Below are 8,496 nucleotides of genomic sequence, written 5' to 3'. Positions count from 1 at the left end.
ACTCTAGCTCTCACAATTCCTAATAGTCGGTAGGCTGTTAGGAATTGTGGGAGTTGAAGTCCAAAACACCTGGAGGGCCCAAGTTTGCCCATGTCTGCTCTATTACTACTTTGGTCGTGTCAGGAGTGACTCCTGGTATGAGAGAATTGGCCGTCTGCAAGGACGTTGCCCAGGGGATGCCTGGATGATATGATGTTTTTATGGTCCTTGTGGGAGGCTTATCTCATGTCCCCGCATGAGGAGCTGGAACTGATAGAGGGAGCTCATCCACCTCTCCCCGGATTCGAACCTGCGATCTGTTGGTCTTCAGTCCTGTCAGCACAGGGCTTTAACCCACTATTACTATACAGCAAAGAGAGGGTTAATCTAGTCTCCATAAGGGACCCTTCTACATTGCCATATAAAATCCAGATTATCTGCTTTGAACTGGATTATATGGTGGTGTAGATTCATATAATCCAGTAGAAAGCAGATATAGATTATTTGCTTTGATAATCTGAATTATATGGCAGTGTAGAAGGGGCCAGGGAGGGAGTTCCTACATCAGAGACAGCCACCAAGATGGTCCTCTACAAAGACCACTATAATTCTTTCTTGGTGTGAAAACAGAAATCTGGAACCATCTACGCCATGTGAAAAACAAACACAAGTGAAAGAAGAAAATAAAGGGATCATCGATAAAGTAAGTGACCAAATTTGTTTACAAAACGAGTTGCTTATGCTTTATTGTATTATGGTAGTGTAATAGTAAATGTCACAGCAATGTATTGTCGAAGGCTTTCATGGCCAAAACCACAGGGTTGTTGTAGGTTTTTTCGGGCTATATGGCCATGTTCTAGAGCAGGGGTCCTCAAACTTTTTAAACAGAGGGCCAGGTCACAGTCCCTCAAACTGTTGGAGGGCCGGATTATAATTTGAAAAAAACATGTATGAATTCCTATGCACACTGCACATATCTTATTTGTAGTGCAAAAAATACTTAAAAACAATACAATAGTTAAAATGAAGAACAATTTTAACAAATACTTATTAGTATTTCAATTGGAAGTGTGGGCCTGTTTTTGGCGGATGAGATAGGATTGTTGTTGTTGTTGTTGTTGTGTGCTTTCAAGTCATTTCAGACTTAGGTTGACCCTGAGCAAGCATGTAGCCGGGGGGGGGGGCTCGGGGGGCTTCAGCCCCCCCCGAAATTCTCATGGTGGTTCGCGAAAAGGCCTTACTGGTGCATTATTTAAACTGTTATGTTTATTAATATCATGATTTGATCACCATACTCAATATATCCCATATGTATGGGGGTATTGGGGTAATGATACAAAAGGTTTGCTAGGCTAGACCCTCTTTCACTCAGACTCAGCCCCCCCCCCCGAAACTCAGCTCCCCCCCGAAACCCCCCCTGAAAATTTTTTAGCCCCCCCCGAAACGAAATCCTGGCTACGGGCCTGACCCTGAGCAAGGGCCGGGTAAATGACCTTGGAGGGCCGCATCCGGCCCCCGGGCCTTAGTTTGGAGACCCCTGTTCTAGAGGCATTCCCTCCTGACGTTTCGCCTGCATCTATGGACACCTAGCTCCAACAGACAAGAGTTCTTTGTCCCGCCCTGGTCATTCCACAGATATATAAACTCAATTTTCCTAGTTCCAACAGACCTCACAACCTCTGAGGATGCTTGCCATAGATGTAGGCGAAACGTCAGGAGAGAATGCCTCTAGAACATGGCCATATAGCCCGAAAAAACCTACAACAACCCAAATGTCACAGCACTTTGCCACTTCCATATAATTTGCACTGCAAAATCCTAAGCATCTGTATTTAAAAGGTTCACTTTCATTAGAAGTAAGCTTAAGTTCTTGCCTGCTTTTTAAATATGAGAACATTTACTGTCTCATTTTCCAAGTTCCACTTGCCCAACTGCCACGGAACCTCTGGAATGAAACCCCAACATGTACCACACACATTCAGATGTCTTTCTTTGGAATTAATGTTTGTACAGGAGATTTGTCATTTCTGAAACAGTTAAAACACAGTTTGTGTCTCTGAAATGTGATTTTTCCCTTATGCATGTAGGTGCTTTCTGAAGGATGCTTTTTTGCAGGTACTGCAGGCACCTGTTTAATGATGTCTGTCGCAGGGTAATATTGTACAGTCCTTCAGATATGCTGGACCAGATCTTCCAACACTTTCCACAATTGGCCATGCTGGATAAGATAGCAGTGTCAGTCCAACACACCTGGAGGGCCACATTATTTTCACTTCTGGTGACAGCTTCTCTAGTAAAAAGCAATACCAACCTCCTTGCTTCCTTTCTATGTATTAAGAGACTTACAACCCGCTTTATACTTATTTATTGTGTCAGAAATAAATTGAGAACACAGTTATAATGTATAATGTGTAAAAATCAGCCACTGATTGAGGTTCCAGGTTTTACCCTGCCACTTTTGGACTCTCGTTTGCTGAGGATTCCTGCAAGTATCTCTGTAGATCTTAGGAAGCTATTTCTTGATTTAAGATGTTGGTGTGCTGGCTGATACCTAAACAGAGGACGGGCCGGAGGTGTCAATGCCTTGGTCCTTTCATTACTGCCTGCTACTTCTCGATGGATGTCAGATGGTGTGATACCGGCTAAAGAGTATAATTTCTCCAGCGGTGTTGGGCATAGGCATCCTATGATAATGTGGCATATCTCATTAAGATCCACATCCACTGTTTTAACATGGTGAGCTGTATTCCACACTGGGTATGCGTATTCAGAAGCAGAGTAGCAAAGCAAGGGCAGATGTTTTCACTGTGTCTGGATGTGATCCCCAGGTTGTGTAGTCAGTTTTTGTATATTATTTGCTTTATACTCATCCCGGCTTTCTGCTTTGTTTAATATTATTTGCATTGAGTGGCAATAGCTTTCATAGGTCTTACTAGCCCATACTTGATGGCAATGGATATAGAATTTGAGACCTTTCTGCTTAAAAACCTCTGCCACTGACCCACACACTTCCTCAGCTGCCCATATTAATTCATGTATATCCCATGTTTCTGCTGGTTAAAACAATTAATTTAAAATCTAGCATAAAAACAGAATATACAGAAATTACCCAATCAATTAAAGTCCCATCAGGAACTGACCAACTTTCTCTACTCCAGCAATAATCAGAGGGCCCTCCTGGTGTTGTTGGAGTACAATTCCCAAAACTAGCACAGCATAGCCAATAATGAGGAATACTGGGAGGGGGGTTGAAATAACATCTGGAGACCTCATGATTCTCATTCCTGCTGACTCAAAACCTGAGCACAGCATTTAGGGTAGGCTCCTCAAAGAGAGCAGTGGACACGATCTCTGACAGTAACACACATGGAGTGTAACTGAGATATAGGTAACTTTGGCCACATCTGATACTTCCAGAAACCAAGGCCTTCAAATTATGGTTTGTTTAGTCAAAGGCTTTAATGGCTGGAATCACTGGGTTGTTATACGTTTTTTTCGGGCTATATGGCCATGTTCTAAAGGTATTTTCTCCTGACGTTTCGCCTGCATCTATGGCAAGGATCCTCAGAGGTAGTGAGGTTGCTTGCCTCTGAGGATGCTTGCCATAGATGCAGGCGAAACGTCAGGAGAAAATGCCTTTAGAACATGGCCATATAGCCCAAAAAAACCTACAACAACCCAATGATTTGTTTGCGTTAAAGTGGTTTAAATGTTCGAAATCCTTTTATCACAGACAAGCATTTTGGACTCCAAATCCCACAATTCCTAGCCTCCCTAATGGGATTCGATCAGCCTCTTCCCTCCTGACATTTCGCAAACAAGTGAAAACTTGGCTTTGAGAGCAAGCATTTGACCCAGCATAATTATCTGTGCAATACAGTTGGAATTGACCCTGGCTTGATGAATATGATTATTTTATTATCTGGCTTTGGATCTATGCACAATAGTCGTCTAATGTTTACATACACATGTTGTTTAATGTTGCTTTAAATTGTTGTTCAATTGCTTTGAATTATTGTTGTTTGGGCATGGAATAATGCCAATTTGTAAGCTGCCCTGAATTCCCTTCAGGGTTTTGGTCGTGTCAAGAGCAACTTGAGAAACCAAGTCGCTTCTGTAAGGACAGGATATAAATGTGATAAATAAATGTATTGAGAGGGACATGATTTTAAAATGTGATTTTCTAATGACTGCAAGTCTCAGATGTCCTGGTTCGTTGTAGGTTTTTTCGGGCTATGTTCTAGAGGCATTTTCTCCTGAAGTTTCACCTGCATCTATGGCAAGCATCCCGAGATGTCCTGTTTGTAGAGTGGCCTTAATTGCTGATGCTTAGAAAGTGCTGCCACAGAGAAAAGTAATTGTTCTCTGTTGCTTTCTATTGCTCAAGGATACCAGTTGCAAGATAAGAATGTACTCCCTCACAGGCATGTAGAGAAGCAACATGCAAGTAGATAAGCCAGCCTGTGGCTCTATAGCTCAGGGTCAGACATTTGTTAAACGCTTCTGCTGTTAGAAAGACATAAGAACCAATGAGATTCCATAATTGCTAGCTAAGACCAATGAGACTATTGATTTCTGAACACCAATCAAAGTGTGCCTTCTGTTTTTAATGAAAGTCATAAATAAGAATGTAAACTAACTTTAGATGTGGCAAACTCTTTGATTGCATTCTTATATGCATGTTTGTCATTATAAATAGCATTTTGCAGTTTTAAAGGCTTAACTTTCATGGTGTCCTTCCTTGTCCACCCCTGGAAAGGGGCTACCTGCTTTTGGATTTGAATTTATTGATTTTTTTTTTTTCATGGAGCCCCTACAATATAAATAATAAATGTTGTTATATGTATTGTTGGAGGCTTTCATGGCTGGAATCTCTGGGTTGCTGCAAGTTTTTTGGGCTGTATGGCCATGTTCCAGAAGCATTCTCTCCTGACATTTCGCCTGCATCTATGGCAGGCATCCTCAGAGGTTGTGGGGTCTGATGGAAATGAGGAAAATGGGGTTTATATATCTGTTAAATGTCCAGGGTGGGAGAAAGAATTCATGTTGCTTGAAGCAGGTATAAATGTCGCAGTTGGCCACCTTAATTAGCATTTAATAGCCTAGCAGTTTCTATTTATTTATTTATTTCATACATTTGTACCCCATCCTTCTCACCCCCGAGGGGGGGACGCAGGGCAGCCTCATAACAAGCATTATTTGGTGCCATCACAATCATTAAAACATTCAACAGAATTAGCTAAAAACAAGACATTAAGTAAAAGATTGTTAAAAAAACTTTAGTTGGATCAGTTAGTCACAGTCTGGGTCATTTAATTGTCGCTTTGAGTTGCTTACACCTTCTTCCCACTTGCTGCTATTCAATTGTTGAACGCTTGGTCTCACAGCCAAGTCTTAAGTTTCCTTCTAAAAGACAGGATGGAGGTGGCCAGTCTGATGTCCCTAGAGAGAGAATTCCACAGACAGGGGGCCACTACTGAAAAGGCCCTGTCCCTCATCTCCACCAATCACGTCCCCACCAATTCAGGGTCTGGCTTCTTACTGCCTGGAGGAATCCTTTGTGGGTAGGTGATTAGCTACCGGAGCCCCTGGTGGCGTAGTGGGTTAAACCCTTGTGCCAGCAGGACTGAAGACTGACAAGTCGCATGTTCAAATCCGGGGAGAGCGTGGATGAGCTCCCTCTTGTCAGCTCCAGCTCTCCGTGTGGGGACATGAGAGAAGCCTTCCACAAGGATGGTAAAACATCAAAAACATCTGGGCATCCCCTGGGCAACGTCCTTGCAGATGGCCAATTCTCTCACACCAGAAGCGACTTGCAGTTTCTCAAGTCGCAGCTGACATGGGGGAAAAAAAGTGATTAGCTGGCACTTGTCTGGAATTCCTGCCATAGATGCAGGCGAAATGTCAGGAGAGAATGCTTCTGGAACATGGCCATACAGCCCGAAAAACTGACAGCAACCCACTGTTATAAGCGTTTGTTTGTACTGTTATTAAAATGTTGTGAGTCGCTTTGGGTCCCATTCAGGGAGAACAGCAGGATATAAATAAAGATTTATTATTACTAGCTGTGCCCGCCACGCATTGTGCAGCCAACTTTCCCTCCCTCTCTCCTTCCTTCCCTCTTTTTCTTTCCCTTCTTTCTTCCTTCCTTCTCTGTTTCTTTCCTCCCTTCCCTCTGTGGTTCCATCCTTCCTTGTCTCTTTCCTTCCTTCCCTCTCTCTTTCCTTCCTTCTTTCACTTTATTTCCTTCTCTCCTTTCTTCTCGCCTTTCCTCCTTCTTTCCCTCTTTCTCTCCCTCCTTCTCTCCTTCCTTTCCCCATTTTCAGTGTATAAGTGTTTTATATGTGTATATATGCATATATGTGTGCATATATTTGTGTATATATGTAATTTTGCACATGCGTTGTAATGTATTTTTTGTTTTTTGGCTTTTTAAATCTCTTCAGCTGTATTTTTCAGTGTTTTTATGAGTGATGGCCATTCATTGGCCTGATACATGGATTGTGTCCATATTTGGTGTCAATTCGTCCAGTGGTTTTTGAGTTATGTTAATCCCACAAACGAACATTACATTTTTATTTATATAACTAGCCATCCCCTGCCACGCGTTGCTGTGGCCCACATGGGGGTTCTGTGTGGGAGCTCTGGCCCTATTCTATCGTTGGTGGGGTTCAGAATGCTTTGTGATTGTAGGTGAACTATAAATCCCAGCAAAGACAACTCCCAAATGTCAAGATTTTATTTTCCCCAAACTACACATTTGGGCATATTGAGTATTTGTGTAGAGTTTGGTCCAGATCCATCATTGTTTGAATCCACAGTGTTCTCTAGATGTAGGTGAACTACAACTACCAAACCCTTCCAATATTTTCTGTTGGTCATGGGAGTTCTGTGTGCCAAGTTTGGGTCAATTCCAGCGTTGATGGAGTTCAGAATGCTCTTTGATTATAGGTGAACTATAAATCCCAGTAACTACAACTCCCAAATGACAAAATCATATTTTTTGAGTGATGGTCACTCCTTGTGTTGTGAGATGTTTTGTTGTCAAATTTGGTGTGATTTTGTTCATTGGTTCTTTTGTTTTTAAGGTACTCATTATGCACAGAGCATTTTTATATATATAGATCAGGCATGAGCAAACTTGGGCCCTCCAGGTGTTTTGGACTCCAACTCCCACAATTCCTAACAGCCTACCGGCTGTTAGGAATTGTGGGAGTTGAAGTCCAAAACACCTGGAGAGCCCAAGTTTGCTCATGCCTGATATAGATGGTCACTTGTTGGCCCGATAGGTGTATTGTGTCCAAATTTGGCGCCAATTCGTCCAGTGGTTTTTGAGTTATGTTAATCCCACAAACAAACATTACATTTTTATTTATATACTAGCCATCCCCCGCCACGTGTTACTGTGGCCCAGTCTGTGTATATATATGTGTGTGTTTGTGTATATATGTGTTTTGTGCATGCATTGTAATGCATTTTTTGGTTTTTTAAATCCCCTCTGCTGTGTTTTTCAGTGTTTTTATGAGTGATGGTCACTCGTTGGCCTGAGAGGTATATTGTGTCCAAATTTGGTGTCAATTCATCCAGTGGTTTTTGAGTTATGTTAATCCCACAAACAAACATTACATTTTTATTTATATACTAGCCATCCCCCACCACGTGTTGCTGTGGCCCAGTCTGTGTATATATATGTGTGTGTTTGTGTATATATGTTTGTGCATGCATTGTAATACATTTTTGGCTTTTTAAGTCTCTTCTGCTGTGTTTTTCAGTGTTTTTATGAGTAATGGTAATTCGTTGGCCTGATAAATGGATTGTGTCCATATTTGGTGTCAATTCATCCAGTGGTTTTTGAGTTATGTTCACCCCACAAACGAACATTGCATTTTTATTTATATATATTCATCTCAAGAAGCACAAAAATGTGTTAGGGTAGCACAAGCATGTGCAAACTCTGGCCCTCCAGGTGTTTTGGACTCCAACTCCCACAATTCCTAACAGCCTACCGGCTGTTAGGAATTGTGGGAGTTGGAGTCCAAAACACCTGGAGGGCCAAAGTTTGCCTATGCCTGTTTTAGAAGCTGGGCACTCTTCTACTTCAGCATTAAAGTTTCACATGTATCATTAAAGCAATGCTTAGAAATTGGTGAAAATTCACAGAGCAAGCCTCTCTCCTACCTCTTCCTCCAACTGCAGACAGAGCTGGGCAACTGAACATTCCCTCCTAACGTTTCTACAGCAACATGCTTAGAACGGATGCTGATGACCAAAACAAAACAAAACAAACCCTTGATAAAGAGACAGGAGTTAGAATCCCAATTATGCCTGCTGCTCCTTTCCCTATGAAATCTTAAAATCCAAAAGTCTGGACACTTTTGCAGGCTCGGCTGAAAGTTTCCTGCTAGGAGCAATGACAGAGAACCTAAACCGATTAGAAGTTTGTTTTCAAATGTAGCCTTCCACGTTTTGTATCCAACTGGAGGATAAAAATCCCTTTTCAAAAGCCACAACCCCTCC

Source organism: Anolis sagrei, chromosome Y (genome assembly GCF_037176765.1).
Source record: "Anolis sagrei isolate rAnoSag1 chromosome Y, rAnoSag1.mat, whole genome shotgun sequence".
NCBI classification, from domain to species: domain Eukaryota; kingdom Metazoa; phylum Chordata; class Lepidosauria; order Squamata; family Dactyloidae; genus Anolis; species Anolis sagrei.
The sequence above is the reverse complement of the archived record's forward strand: the minus strand, read 5'-3'. Positions refer to the sequence as shown.